We start from the raw sequence: 16,274 nt of genomic DNA, 5'->3' as shown, positions 1-16,274 counted from the left end.
GCTATCAAACGGGTTGAGAAAGATGGCACCTACCACACCCCCTTTTTCCCTGGCTAGAAACTTGTGATGAAAATATGCCAGGGTATGAGCAGTCTTTCTCTGAAAGAGGATATTTCTCACTGCTGTTCCATCTATTTTTCTCTATTTTACAAGTTTTAAATCATGAACTGTATTACTTTTATAATGGAAAAAAGGAACAGAGTTTTCAGTTTTGAAAACCAAACAGCCGTACTCAAAAGTGCGGCGAGATGCCCCATATAATGTTATTTTAAGATTTTTGTACTGATTTGATTTGCCCACGTGCAAGAAAAACAGCAATGTCCTTTGGAAGATCTTTTTGTCTCAAGACGATGATTTGAACAGAGCCCAGGTGGGCCATGAGCAAACACTGTGAACCCTCAGCAGTGCGCTACTTAGTAGCCGCGAAGGGACTCAGACATTCCAGCCTTGCCATTGCTTTGCAAGAATATTAGGATATTGGTCTCATTGTTTATCTCAAGAGTTTCTGTTTAATTACATGTCTATTTGTATGGAGAAATAGCTCCAAGGTGTTAAGGGAATTATTTATGTATTTTCAATTCAAATTTAAGTTAAAAAAATAAACAATCTATTCACATGGCTCAGAATTCAAAAAGTAATAAAGGATACAGTGAGACGTCTTCCCACGATCACCTAATTTCCCTTCCTGGAGGCAAATAGTGGTTTCAGTTGCTCCTGGATCCTTCGGAGATATTTTAGGCACATGTCGATAGATACGTAGATGTAGTCTAAAAGTCCTTGTTTACGAAGAATGATGTCTTAAGGAATATGTGGAATCTGAATTTATCTTAATGGAAGTCTAATCTGGTTGACTAAGTCTCTCTGTTGTTAATGTTCCAAAATGAGTGGATGCAATCAGTCATCCTATAAGTGGTTACTGAGTTCCTACTGTGTGTAAGGCCGCCTGCCAGGTGTTGTTTGTCATGTCAAGTTGCCTTCAAAATTTTTCATTTTTATGCATGTTGTCATTCCGATCCGTGTGCTCAGACGTCACCAGGTCAGGGAGGCTTTCCCCAACATCCACCTGAAATTAACTCTCCCCTGTCCTCTCACTGTTTTACTTCTTCTAGGGCCAGGGTGATTCTAAATTTCTTTCTTTCTTTCTTTCTTTTTTAAGATTTTATTTATTTATTTGACAGACAGATCACAAGTAGGCAGAGAGGCAGGCAGAGAGGGAGGGGAAAGCAGGCTCCTCACTGAGCAGGGAGCCCGATGTGGGGCTCGATCCCAGAACCCTGGGATCATGACCTGAGCCAAAGGCAGAGGCTTTAACCCACTGAGCCACCCAGGCGCCCCTTTCTCACCAATTTCTCTTTTGAGAGTGAGGGGGAATGCTGTTATTAAGACACAAGGATAAGAGGGGTAACCTGGAATTGTGAACTTAGAGGCTTGCACCCCTCTCCCCGTTCATGGCATCTGCTACTTCATAGCATTCTGTAGTCCAAGGAAATGGAAGTTATCTTGTTATTTGTTTATTTGTATGCTTCATGAAGCAGGAATTCTATCTGCTCGTTCTGGGATAGAACCTAGAAGAGTCCTTGACACATAGTAAGTAAGTAGATTCTTAATTAAGTGTTTGTGGACTGGACGGATGATCTGTGTATGCTCCGTGTTCTGTGTAGAACGGAACGTCTTTTGGTCGGCAGTGAGAAATTAAAAAGCCATAAAAGGCAAATTTGCTCAGAATGTTTCTTCCCTTAGGATGGGGAAGAAAGGAGCCAACTTTTAAAATTTTGCAGCATTTCCTGAAAAGAAATCAGTCTGGCAAACGTGTGCTTCAAGGGCCAACTCTTCTGGTCCTTGCAGGGAGACCCAGGTGCAGTGGTCTCCAGGATGGGCCTGGCCTGGGGAACACACCGGTGGGACGAGAAGGGTCACGGTCCAGGTTGATCCAGTGGTGGCAAATCTGTGGAACAGCTGTGTCCACGTGACTCAGGGAGAGGAATTTTAGAGCAGCCTGCCATCTGGACTTATTCATCCTCTGAGGAGGCGGGGAGGCTGGAGGGATACAAGGAAACAAGCACCTTTCTATGTCTGGGAGATGGCTGATGTAGACACACACACACACACACACACACACACACACACACACACTCTGATTAGCAGAGTACTTGGGCCCCAAGGGTCTGTTCTGGCAGAGAAATTTGACGTAATTCTTTGTCTTACCTAAAACCAGACCGATCTTTTAAGTCAGCGGGCATAGATGTAGTAGCTCAATTTAAGTTTTCCTTTCCAAATAGAGAGGCCTGTGTCCTATGTGATGCCGGTCATGGGAGAATTTCTGTAGGAGGAAGAGGCTGGAACTCTTGTCTCGGGTTATTAAGCAGAGCATTCATAATAAGTGCGTCAATACTGTTCCTGAAAGATTTGCATGTTTCTCTGTCATAGGCATATTCTTCAAATTTTATTAGAGAAAAATATTCTGGTATCCTATTAAAATTATTATTATTATTTAAGAAAAAAATCTCAAGCCCCTTGATTTTATTGTTGAGGGAACTTAGGCCACCAAGATTGAATAACTTGCCTTCCTTGACATTAACAGAGATAGACTCCTGTTTTTAGAAGTTAGAACCTCTTCATATCTGGCTTCAGGTGTGTGTTTTTAAAATGACAGTTGGATAAGTTAAGAGCTTAGTAGTTTAAGCTATGAAGAAACTTATGACACGTGTTTAACCAAATAAAATAATTTTCCCTCGTTCATGCCATGCGGACAGCTTGCAAAGACTGTGTTCGCTTTTCTCCTTTCCTTTTGAGAAGGGGTTGGTTGTTTTTAAAGCTCAGATTTGAATGGGTGAATATAGATTATAAATCTTGGTTGGCTGATTTTATTCAGGAATTTGTCAGACTGAATATGAACTTTCTGGAGTTCCTGGATGAACCAAAATGAGCCCTTTAAGTGATCTCTCTCTCTCTCTGTGTCTATACCTATATCTGTCTTCGGTTTCATCCCACATCATCACTTGATGATATGAGTCTAAGGAAAGAGAAAATCACTTTTCTTTTTTGCCCCAGACTGGTTCCAGGACAAAAAAGAAAAAGTGATTTTCTCTTTCCTTAGACTCACATCATCAAGTGATTGACTAAATTTATGACGGAGTGGCCACTTTAGTGATCATTGGTTTGCTATACTGTCGAATAACAAAACAACTGCAACTCAAAACAAACGTAAGCACAAAGAAAACGATTGTGTATAGCAAAATGTTGGTCAAACTTCAACCAACGAGCCTCATACTTTTTTTCTTTTTTTTAAAGATTTTATTTATTTATTTGACAGAGATCACAAGTAGGCAGAGAGGCAGGCAGAGAGAGTGAGAGGGAAGTAAGGCTCCCTGCCGAGCAGAGAGCCCGATGCGGGACTCGATCCCAGGACCCTGAGATCATGACCTGAGCCGAAGGCAGCGGCCTAAACCACTGAGCCACCCAGGCGCCCCAACGAGCCTCATACTTAAAAAGAACTTGATACTGAGTAATAATTCTGATTAGTCTTTGAAGTCTGTAGTAACTGGATATAACATATGCTACCGCCTTTTGGTTTAGGCCCCCAAAAGTGTGTCTGATTGTTACAATTTTGAATAACTCCAGGATCAACATTCAGTGATATCTTTCACCTTCTTTTTCTTTTCTAATAAAATGGAATAATGAAGAGACCCCCAAGGATAACAGTTATATTTGTGGGTTCTGCTATCATTGAAGAAAATGCTTTATAGATAATACTGGTGATAAGCCACCAATCTCCTTATTTTATATGAGGAGACTTAAACACAGAAGTTTTTCAGGACAAAAGGACAGAGGTGTGACTTGAGAAAAGGGTTTATGGCAATAATCCTGTCTGCACATCACATCTGCACCCTACTTACCTAGAGTAATTAACAAAGGGCCTATTGGCTGTACTATTTTACTACAGACAGCTTTCTTGTTTTAGAAGCAAAGAGTGCCATGCTTATACATGACCAGGAATGCCTGGACTGCCTGTTCACAAACTTCGTCTTCCTTCTCGTTGGGCCTCACTGGGTCCAGAGGTTTCATCACCTGCTGCCACTAGATGGTGCTTGTCATTGAAACAAAGGTTCCTCCTCCCATTTTCCTGTTTTCTTTAGGTGTCTGTTAGGACCTTGGCTGATAGGACAGAAACCTGACTGATAAGCTAAGTCGTGCGTGGGTATTCTAGAAGGTCATTTAGTACAAAGAGTTATTGATTAAAAAAGCAAATCATTATCAGTAAAGAGTACTTATGCTTTTTCTAAAATTCCATTAATTTTTCTGTTCATTTTCTTTGTCATCAAGCTGTGTGAACCCCAAGACAAAAAGAACAAATAAATCTTTCTCTGGGCTCATGGGAATCAAGGGACACAACTCAAGTTTTAGAAGACGTGATAAAAAAAGATCTCAGGATTCATTGTCCTCACCCGGAGAGCAGTAGCAAAGGTGACCACATGCAGAGTTGACAAGGAAAGTTAATCAATGACCTTTTAAAGGAAAAACACATATATCTCAATTACTGGACAATAATCAATAGAAAAGGAAATGGACCATGCTCTTTTAATCGTGGGATAGCAAACATCAAGTAATGAGAATGATAACAGAGGTTGTTGGCTCTTTGCCAAAGACAACTCTTTTTCTCATTAATTTAAGACACACACGAAACCTTACCTCACAGTGCTCTAATTCCCTCCCTGGCTCCCACCCCCCCACACACCAATTTTATACCCCTTTCAGGGTGAAGTTGTGCCAATCTCAATAGCGAAATGCTTCCAGGGGTTACCTACTTGGTTTTTGTGAAGCATAGTTTGATAGATTTTGCGGCAGAATATTAGAAAACATAAGTTTCTTGCACTATTCCTTTCCCAAACATTCACCAACGCTGACCATTCATGGCTGGTTCACGATTATAATGAGAAATTGCCAGCTATGTTGAAATACATAATCCACAGTGTGAAAAACTGCTGAACAGCAGTGTCAAATTCTTAATACAAAACTGGCTTCCCTTTGCCTGTGAGCTTACTTTGGGGTTGCTGAGTCTTGCTAACTGTGTTTTCAGGCACTGAAAGTTAATTTTAACGTTAATCTAAAAACAAAATATAACTATGTAGGCACAAGTTTTAAAGTTAATTTTTTTCAGTCTTCTGTTTCGAATTTCCCTTGTCACTGCAGTGCATTACGTAGAATGCGTGAACATATACGTGAGCCAGATGTGACAACAGCTGGACACATGACATTAGTGCATTTTAGTTCATTTTAATTTCAGACAGCTTTGGGTGGTTCCTAGTGCCTTCTCAGCATTGACTGAGGGTTTTAAATATACCCATTTTTTTTTCCCTTTAAACGCCTGCTTCCTAAGCACTGGTGAGGTACAATGGATCTCTTCCAGTTTTAAATACTAGAAAGAGAAGCTTCTGTCCCTAAGTTATTTTCCTCCAGAATATCCCCCCTCCCCCCAGGGGTCTTATTAGTTATTGCTTAGTACTGAAGAAGGGTTTGGAACCAGGAGCAGATAGTCTGTATGTTGAAATTATTTTTCTTGGGTTTTATGTGTTTTGGTGGTTGCTGTTGAAAATGCAATTTGGCCAGTGACTTCCACACACACACAGACACACACACACACACATATATGATATGTATTAATAGGAAACTCATATACACTTGCATCATACATACACCGTGTGGCTCACATCCCTGCTCTCTCGCAGGACCCAGAGCTTTAGATGGTGTCTGGCTGACAGTCTGTTGATATCTCAGTGGTTTACTTAACTGATCATGATGGGGCTGGGCCACTGATACATGATTAGTATTATTTGCTTAGCAAAGGGTACTTGAACCTCAGTACTGAGCCTTAGGAACAGAGTAAATACAAATAATAACTTTGTACGCTCAAGAAGACTCCCTTGGAGGGCCAGTGATGTTTCTCAGACTGTGTGAGGAGGACAACACCGGTGACAAAAGCCCAAGGCGGAGGACGGTGCTGTCCCCAGACATCCCCCGTGAAGGTGAACGAGGGCCGGGTGCTGGTAGCGCTCCACCCGGACGCCCCAAGTTGTACGAAGTATGGGGCCGGGAAACGAAAGCAACTTCAGTTCTGCCCGGGAGAACAGGCTGTCCCCACTGGGGATCCGCTGTGACTAGGACAGAAAGCTGGACCTAGCAGCTCGCTCCGGGCGTGAGAAGGAACCCAGGCCGGCGAAGGCAGCCGGTCCGGACGCGGGTCTCCGGCCGGGTCCGGGCGGGCGCGGCGCGCGGAGCACGAGCCCCCGGCGGAGGCGGCGCGGCCCCAGGCCCCTCCCCGCCGCCGCGGATGCCCGGGCGGCTGACGCCGAGCCGCGGCCCGGAGCGGTGGGGGCCGGGCGGCGCGGGCGAGGGCAGGGCAGGGGGCCGGCCGAGGCCACTCGCGGCTTTAAATATGGATCGCGGGCTCGCGCTCGTGGCACAGCCTCCGCCACGGCCGCCTTTCCCGCTTCCCCGTCCCGCAGCTCGCTCCCGAGGGGCGCCCTCGCCGGGCCCCGCTGCTGCAGTGTTAGTTACTGGCAAAAACATCGGAGATCCCCATAAATATGCAGAAGCTGCAGAAGGCAAAGTAGAGTAGACGCCCGCGCCCTCACACTCGCTCGCCCGCACCACGCGGGCCGTGTAGACATCGCCCCCTCCCCGCGCCGCCGCCGCCTCCCCCCGGCTCGCGGGCCGTGCGGGCTCCAGCCCTGCTTGCTCCGAAGACCCTCCCGCCCCGGCGCCCTCGCCCCGTCCTCGCCTCCCTCCGCCCCGGAGCGCGCACCCACCCAGGCGGCAAAGTTGTGACTACTTGGGCGCGGGTGGCTTGCGCCCCGCTCCACCCGCGCGTCGCGCCGGCAACTTCCCGCGGCCCGGCCCCGCCGCGCCCCGGGCCCGCGCCTGCGGGGATCCCGCGGGCCCCCAGCCTCCGGCCCCGGCGGCGCGCCGGGCAGCGCTTCTGCGGCCGCGGCGGCTGTGGTGGCAGCGAAGGCGGCGGCGGCGGCAGCGGCCGCTGCAGCCCCACACTCCGCCGCCAAACTGGAGGAGCGACGGAAGGCGGACCCCAGGAGGTGAGCGCGCGGCCCGGGCCGCGGGGGGAGGGTCGGCCGGGACCCCGCGTCGGGCGGCGGCGGCGCAGGGGCGGAGGGCCCCGGGGGCCGGTCCCGAGGGCGCGCGGGCGGCCTCGGCGCACTCGGGGGAGGGAGAAGGAGGTCAGCTGCGGCCGGGCATCCCCTGGGCTGGGCGCCGGCCGAGTGCGGACGCGGCTTCCGCGGAAAAGTACTCCCCCCCCCCATCCTTAGCGTTTAGAGGGGCAGCTTGAGCAGCCCCGTCTCCCCCCCGGTGTAGAGCGCCCTGCGCGGAACCAGGCGCTGCTGCCGGGGCTGTGGGGCCAGTGTACGCGGCGGGCTGGGCTCCGGCGCAGTGACACGTGTGTTCCTGGGAGCCTGGGTGGTCCCGGTGGAGCCCGGGCACCTGCCACACAAACATCCCCAAACCCACGAAGGGTGGACCCTTGGGGGACTCTCGGTGCCCCCGCTTCGCTGCCCGCTCCGGGACGCAGCATTCGCGTCTCCCCCTGGCACACCGAACGCGGGGGGTGAGTCAGGCAGATTCTCTGCAAGTGGCACACACAGTCACTTGCAGTGGCTTCGCAAGAGGGAGGCCGAGGTTAAACTGGGATTTCTCTTGGCCGGCGACAGCGGAGCTCTTCCTCAGGTACTGGGCAGCATGTGCGGCTTGGCAAGGAGAGGTGATTTCTTTTTTCTTAAGTGCATTTCACCCAGCCCTTGCCAGTCCGTTAATAACAGTCCACAAAGAAAGGCAGGAGTTGGGAACCACATCAGCAAACTGCCGCAAGCACCGCAAGGGAAAAAGTTCTTTAAGAACAAAAGAACAACGACGACGACAACAAAAAACAAACAAAACCCACAGAAAACCCTGAACTTGACTCGAAAGATGGAGAAGAAAGCCATTCGACCTCTGTTCTACCACCGGAAAGCATTTCCCCCTCTTTTTCCAATTCCTTGTGAAACTTTTGTTTTTCCATCCCTCATTCCTTCTCAGGGCCTCACCTTCTCAGACCAATTCCCCGCCGCAAGCTCTTTTCAGTGTTGACAATGAAGAGCAGTTAACCACTTTGGAGTACCCTCTTTACTTCCTTTCTCCTTTTACTTCAGTGTTGGACAAAGTTGCTCCTCATGGGGAATCATGAACCCTGAGCTGTACTAAACATACATTATCTTAAGTCCTGAAACAGTTCCTTTCCGGAGAGACACTGCATTGTACAGTATTTCCCTTTTTTTTTCTTGTACCTGGGACCTGGACTTAGACTATTACCTGAATTAAAGTGTCCATTGCCCATTAGCGTTTATTTTTATTTTTTCATTTTGATTTGAATAGCTTTTTCAGTGCAGTTAAAACAGTACTCAGTAGCGTCTTATAACCAATGTAATGTCTTTGGAAAAGGTCTCTAAGAACTCTCCTTGTATCTATCACATTGGCATTTAAATAATTTTCATGAGCATTCTAGCACTTAGATTGAGGTTGTTAGCATAACTTCAAAAGAAGCATGTCTGCTTATTTTTCTATAGTTTTAATAACAAAAAACTTTTACTTTCATTTTAAAGTTAAATATCGTGATAGGCTTCTGTTCTCTTTCTATGAAATCTGGAAATTGAATCTCTTTAACTTTATCTCAGTCTCTGGTAAGAGGACACAAAAACTCTCACATATGTGGACAGAAGGGAGAGTAGTACTCTTTGGAACTGTTGAGACATAGGACATTTATAAGTATGGGAGTGGGAGGTGTAAGATTGGATGTTTGGATAGTTCCAGGCATGTCTACCTTTGAGAAAAAAGAAAACTAAGGACCCCCTCCCCCAATTGTGTATGAGTGTTTTCAAAATGAGGTTTTAAGTATCATTTAAGGTGTTGAGGTCATTCTAGAGTTTTACTAATGAACATGTATAAGGCACCTTAGCCAAAGAAATTGACAGGATGTACTCTGAGTTTATAATGATGTATCCCTTTTAGTTTATTTTCTCAACAGAAAAGAAATTTAATGTTTGTTAATGTTACTATTTTAGTCTTTGAAATGATTAGCATAAATTTGGAGTTTGCAATAATGTGTGAAAAGAATATAGGGAATCATCTAGAGAAAAAAATGTGATAGAAGTTGGGTAAACTTCAGGACAACTTCCAGTGTGATCTGGTGGTAATTTCATTTTTCACTGAGCCCTGGCAAGTATAATTTTGAGGTTCTGATCCTTTGTTCTGATAACAAGGAAGATAGCCTGGCCATAGCTTGCATTGTAAAGAAAAACACAACACTTAAGGGGAAAAAAGTACACATTAGCTGGTGAATCATGTAGATAATCAGGTTTCTTTGCTTGCCTCTGAGGGCGCTGCAGTCCACAAGGACTGCTATGTTAGGGGAGAGCGTCCAGAGGGAACACTGCTCCCTCAGTCAGTGCTTCTGCAGACTTTATCTGCTCCTTTCTTGGAGGTACTCTGCATTCACTTTTAATAACATGCATACAGTTTAAGACCGGGGTGGATAACAAGATTGGGAGTGGGAAGAAAGACCTGAGAAGAGAATACTCTAACAATGCTGGAAGTTTCTAAGTGTTTTTCCCTTGATTGCTAAGTGGAGAGAATCAGGGTGCATGATTTGATGGGGCCAAGGAAGCTCTCAGCAGAACACATAGCTCGGTTCTCCCTGTTGACGCAGTTTCTGAGGCCAACCTATGATTTATGACATTTATGTCTTTTGGGGGAGTCATTTAGCAAAATGGGTGGTTAGTAAGTAAAGTTAGTAAGACTTTATGGAACGAGGTCTTGCTACTTTCAGGATTTTTTTTTTTTTTCATAATGCAGAAATTTTAAGGGAGGGGAAAAATGTTTCTTTCTTATGACATCAGGGGTAAGTTGTTTTCCAAATATGTTTTGCCTTTCTCCATTTGACATGTTTGAATCACAGAATAGAAAATATGCTATTGTCCTTCTAACATAAAGGTGATATTTTATGTCCCTGTGGTGCATGCCTTAGTTATTTTTCCAGTAGTGGAGATGGATTTTCCTACCTACCCTTTTACTCATTTCTTTTGTATGATGTACACACACACATGCACACACACACTACTTGTTTGTAGAGATGACTGATTTTATTTTACCTAGAGCCATATTTATGACTGTCATAATGATTTGGTGGCAATGACTTTGTTACATTTCTCTAGTCTCAGCAGTACGATGGCATTTCAAACAAGACATCAAAAGGACAGGCAGCTATGAGTGATGATGGCTTTATTTACCTGCTGTGGCAAAGAAGAGATAAAACTTTGTTTTCCCTGTCTTTTCATGATGTTCATAATCCTATTCCTTATTGATCTTACTTGCCTTTGAATTAAGTTATATATTAAAAAAAGATCATGGTAGAAATAGGCTTGGTGAAATCATATATATCTGCACTTGTTTTCATAAGCCAAAACATCATCTTGTTCTTCTTCCTGCAAATTAAGTAGATGTAAGGGATTATTATGCTCGTTGAACAAATGAGGAAACTAGGCACAGAGAACTTTGTATCCTTTCCGTTCCTTTCTCTCTCTCTCTCTCTCTTTCTTTCTTTCTTTTTCCTTCCTCCCTTCCTCCCTCCCTCCCTTCCTTCCTCCCTCCCGTCCTTCCTTCTTCATATGCTTTTCTTAAACTAAAGGGAAACTTATTGGTGGAGTTGGGATGAACCTTCTTTCTTTGAACTAGTGCTGTGTGTTGAATGACTGTCATCAAACAGTCATTCAACTGAATGAATGAATGAATGAATGATGTTGTTTTAGTCACAGCTGAAGATACTAAAGCAGATAAATGTTTATCCTGGTCTGAAGGGTTGGTTCTGGTCCCTCTTAGTGATTTTGCTCGACAGCACTGCCCATTGGCCTCGATTTTTTCTCCTATCCATTGGTGCCAGGGTGCCTTTCCCTAATGAAGAGTGTTCAGTTTGTGTGGAGCAATTTTTTTCTCCAGCTTTTAAGAATTAACTTTTCTTTTTCATGGAGAGTGAATACAGAAGGAAGTTACATGAAATTAGGATGTTAAAGAAATAAATAACCGCCAACAGATAGTTTGGGATTATTGTGTAGAAAAAGACTATCCTCAGTTTAACTTGAGTTTTTGTCTTAGAATCCTCAAAAAGGTTTTAAATAAAACTTCTAGTAGTTTACTTTTGGGGGAGTTTAAACATCAAAATTAATAAAAATACAAAATGAGAAAGGAATATACTGTCTTTCAAACTACTGTAATGTTCTGTGAGTGATACAACTAGAGAAAGTTCTTCATAATGTCTTGTATAAGAAGTCATTTGTTTCTTTCCTTTCCTTGGAAGTGTATTGATTGATTGATAATATCTTTTATACTATTTGCAAATAAGTGAACTTGTGGGAACTGGACTTCTGTGTGAGTGAGTTGTAGGTTTGGCCTGGAGACTAGTAGTCACTGATAGAGTCCAGTAACAACTTCATCTATTTGGAAATCCTATATTTGGCACATTCTTCAGCAAAATAAATAAATAAAAAAATTATTTTTCCCAAGCAGGAAAAATGAAGGGTTACGAGAAGACATAGACTAAAGAGGATTCACTTTGCTCACAGGAGAGCCCTCGGAATCGGTTCATCTTCATGTACATACAGTTCTACTACGACTGATTATAGTGTTTCTAATCCTATAGCAAACACTGAATTGCAAATTAGAAGACAGGAATGGGCTGATATTGGCAGCTACATGGATGACATTGAAAAGTGCCAGGGGACAGATTGGTGGTAAAGGGAGAGATGGATCAAGTACAAAAAGCAGTCGTAGGACTTACAGCCAACACGGTGGTAAGGACTTTGCGGGTGGACCCTGATACATTCACTTTATTATACTCCCTTCTCCGTCCCTCCCTGTCTTTCTTCCTTTCTTTTTTGCTCTGCTGTCCCTGATCCTAACTTATCTTTATCTATCTGTCCATCCATCCATCTAAAGTTTTTATTGAAATATAAAATGTATCGGGAAAAGCATGCACGGTGCTGAGACATAAGTAAACAGCTTGGTGATTTACCTGAGTGAGTACACCAAGACCAAGATACAGACCATGGTCAGCAGCCAGAAGTCCTCCTCTCCCCCAAGGCATTATTTCCCTGCAAAGATAGCTTCTGTCCTGACTTCTGAGGCTATAGGCTATTTTTATCTATTATTGAACTTCCGACCAGAGTATTGGATGCGCATCCTTGCGTCTGCCTTCTTTTGCACAGCATCGTGGTTGTGAGGTTCACTGATGTTTGTGTGTGGCAGCAGCTTATTGTCATTGTACTGCAGGATTCTGCTTTATGAGAAGGCCACAGTTCAGTTCCCGTTTTGCTCTTGATGGACACTGGGATTGTTTCTTGTTTTTGGCTATAGTCAATAGTGTTGCTGTGAACATTCTTACATATGTCTTCCGGTAAACATGTGGGAATAATAGTGCCTTCCTTTAAAAGTGCTACCCATTCACATTCCTACTAACATCTTGTAAGTGTTTTGGCTACTCCACATCCTTACAAACTGCTGGTATTATCTTTTTTATTTTAATTATTTAGGTGGATGTATAGTTGTATCACATTGTGGTTTTAATGTGCATTTCCCCAAGCATCTGTTGTTCCTTTTCATACGTTTATTGGCTGTAGTGAAGTACTTGTTTAGGTTTTTTGCTGATGAAGTTTTTGTCCAGTATGTTATACCGAGCAAGAAAGGTTTTAGTAAGTTGATGGGGCGCCTGGGTGGCTCAGTGGGTTAAAGCCTCTGCCTTTCGCTCAGGTCATGATCCCAGGGTCCTGGGATCGAGCCCCGCATCGGGCTCTCTGCTTGGCAGGGAGCCTGCTTCCTCCTCTCTCTCTCTCTGCCTGCCTCTCTCCCTACTTGTGATCGCTATCTGTCAAATAAATAAAATAAAAATCTTAAAAAAAAAAAAAGGTTTTAGTAAGTTGAAAATAGAGCTCCCTTATGACCCAGCGATCATACTACTGGGTATTTAACCCTAAAGATATAAACGTAGTGATCCGAAGGGGCATGTGCACCTGAATGTTTACAGCAGCAATGCCCACAATAGCCAAACTGTGGAAAGAACCTAGATGTCCATCAACAGATGGCTGGATAAAGAAGATGCGCTATATATATATATATATATTAGAATACTATGCAGCCATCAAAACCCCCCAAATTTTGCCATTTGCAATGACATGGATGGAACTAGAGGGTATTATGCTGAGTGAAATAAGATCTCCCGGATATGACAATTATCATAAGATCTCCCGGATATGAGGAATTTGAGAGGCAGGGCAGGGGGTTTTGGGGGAAAGGGAGGGAAAAATGAAACAAGATGGGACTGGGGAGGGAGACAAACCATAAGAGACTCTTAGTCTCAGGAAACAAACTGAGGGTTGCTGGGGAGGGAGAAGGGGGAAGGGATAGGGTGGCTGGGTGATGGACATTGGGGAGGGTATGTGCTATGGTGAGTGCTGGGAATTGCGTAAGACTGATGATTCACAGACCTGTACCCCTGAAACAAATAATACATTATATGTTAATAAAAAATAAATAAAAATTAAAAAAAAGAAAGGTTTTAAGATCTGGGAAGTAAATTTCTTTTGTTTGTTTAGAAAACTCAGATAACCATACAAACTCATACAAACTCATTCACCAGTGTTTCCATATAATAAGTAAAATAATATGGATGAAGATATTAAAAACACTTGGAACTTGCAAACAGCACAGCCTGGATCTGTGAAACTCTGTCCTTATATAAAACAACAACCTCAACAACAACAAAAAAAAAACAAAAAAAAAAAAGCCAAAAAAGCACACCAACTTTAACACAATACTCAGAAACCTGCAGAACTTGTTGTCTTCAGTGCTTAACATAAAAGCAAAGCATTTTGTAACTTAGTGTTGCCCAGTGACCAATAGAGATAAGCATTTGGAAGATATAGGTTAAAGACCCAGATCTCTTACTTGGTAGTTATTTGATTTTGGGGAATTTAAAAAATCCTCTTTCTTTCTTTTTCTTTTTTTTTTTTATTAAAATGATTGTAAAACCTAGCTTGCAGAGGTGTTATGAGGGATAAAAGTGATTGTTAGGAAACCTTGTTCAGAACTGTAAATGACTATACATATGTTAGTTATTATTGTTGTTGTCGTTGTGTTCTACAACACTCCCTATTCTTGAGTTGAATCGTGCCAGCGCTGAGAACAGTTCCTGACATATTAATAAATGTTTGTTGGCTGAATGAATGAACAACACTTTTAAGTGTCTTTCTTGAGCTGTTCCTCTGAGTGATCCAAACTCAGAAAACATGTTTTCTCTAGGACTCTTACTTTTTATTGCTGAAGTTGAGTTGGGAACAGGATTTATTAAACATCAGTCTTGAAAAATTGAGTCTAATAGCCAGCAGTTTGAGATCACCCGTTTCACTGTATTGCTCATATCAACTTTATGCTCCAAGTAACACACACAGGACCTGGAGAACCCTTGAAAATGATTACAGCGCTCTTCACCCCATGGGTGATCCCCCAAAGCTGAATATTTCTAGCTTCTATAATTAGACTGCTGGCCAATGGATTTCCAGATTTAAAATATTGTCGTGGTGTCTCTAATGCTGATACCTTGGAAACCATATTTCATGAAAAATGGAATGTTTAAGGATGAATGATAGCTGAGAACTGGAGCTTGTAGAGCGCCTTTTCAGCTTAATACAGATGAGGCATTTCCCACATATGTTGATTACAATGGCAAAAGCAAACTTGCAGCGTAACTCTTGTAAACATTTGTGTGGAGCAACCATCGGAAGGTCTGATCCTCAAGTACTGTTTGACTTGGACCTCTGTTTTCTTCGTCTGAGAAGAGGGTTGGGCCAAATATTTATTTCTGAATTACACAGAATTAAACTTTGTATGATTTTTGTGGTCGAGAATTAGAAGATACGTAATAGTAGGTGTCCCCTTGCAAAATCAGGCTTGCAGCAGAAGGAACTTGGATTTCGAAGTGGAAATCTAATTAGATTTTTTTAACCCAAAGATTGATTTTCTTTTCCTTTTATTTGAGGGTGGTGGCGGTCGTTTTCTTTTGAGAGCTGGTGGTGGTACTGATTGGTTGCTCTTATCATGGATAATGATACTCACTGATAATGAGGACTGAGTATATAACATATTACTTCCGAATAACGTAAGTCAGTCTGGAGTTTTGAGGATGTTTACTTTTTCAGGTAGCATCCCTCCTGTATGTTAAGCCCGAACATGCTTGTTTTCTCATGATTTAGTGGAAAATGGAATCATCGGGCATAGTAGACAGCTTTTGTTTTCTGTTACAGACAAAATGCAATGGAAAATTGAAATAAATACAAAGGGTAATTATGGCGAGCCTTGTGAAACTACTGTTTTAAAAATAGTGAATTTCAGAAAACATCTTCTGTTCTCAGTGCTTTCTTTCCTGTGAGATGTTAAACTGGATGGTTAGAAAACAGAAGCTCCCAGGCCTGTTTGCTGGTTGCTGTGTTAAATGCGCAAGCGAGGCTCCTTCCCTCTGGTAACTACTCAGTCCAGTAGGCTTTAAAAAAAAACACTGGTGCTAGGACTGGCTGTAGGGAAGGGCAACTGTTTAAGGAATAGGATTCTGACAGTAATTTCTAAACCGATGTCCTACGGGCCTGGGGTTAGCATTTCTATCGCTTGCGCTCTTCTGCTTGGAAATCCGTTATCTAAGTGGCCCGATGGGAATCTTCCTCATGTCTTTAATTCAAACCAGGTTTCTGCATCTTCTCCCCCAGAATGATCACGAATGAAGTTCGGAAAGCACTGTGTGTGTTTGTTCTGAGCGATGACTCTGTGGACTCATCAGGCAGAGGGAAGGGGGAGCAGACCTTGAGTGCCGATGGCTGCACAGATTCCTTCATTCCTTTGACCTCTGGAGACCGTGGCCTTAGGAATGTGTGCTGAGCACTCCCGATGCTAGATGCTAGCCCGGCGAGGGCCTCGCGGGAGGAGATCGCTGAAGCAGGGCTTGCAACTGTCTTCCGAAAACTGCTGAGCGCGAACCCACCAAGCAGAAGCTCACAAGCTCACACGTTTGCACTTTTTACAAGTTGAGCTCCTTTGCCAGGGAGAAGGAAGAAAGCCAATAGGAAAGGTCTTAAAAGGTTTAGGTAAATGGGATCAGATAATTTCCCTTGAAAAATACTTTAAGAAATGAGACAGAA

General features: G+C 43.6%; 1 protein-coding gene across 1 annotated transcript in view; it reads left to right on the top strand.

Moving 5' to 3' along the window:
• The first annotated feature begins 6,962 nt into the window (after window positions 1-6,962).
• The window catches only part of SLC4A4 (solute carrier family 4 member 4), a 353,934-nt gene continuing 344,622 nt past the window's right edge, over window positions 6,963-16,274 (top strand). Inside the window, exon 1 of the mRNA XM_045987257.1 lies at window positions 6,963-7,088. The gene's annotated coding sequence lies outside the window, so the exon portion shown is untranslated. The remainder of the gene's footprint in view (window positions 7,089-16,274) is intronic.

Source organism: Meles meles, chromosome 2, assembly GCF_922984935.1.
Source record: "Meles meles chromosome 2, mMelMel3.1 paternal haplotype, whole genome shotgun sequence".
Classification (NCBI taxonomy): domain Eukaryota; kingdom Metazoa; phylum Chordata; class Mammalia; order Carnivora; family Mustelidae; genus Meles; species Meles meles.
The sequence above is the reverse complement of the archived record's forward strand: the minus strand, read 5'-3'. Positions and strand labels throughout refer to the sequence as shown.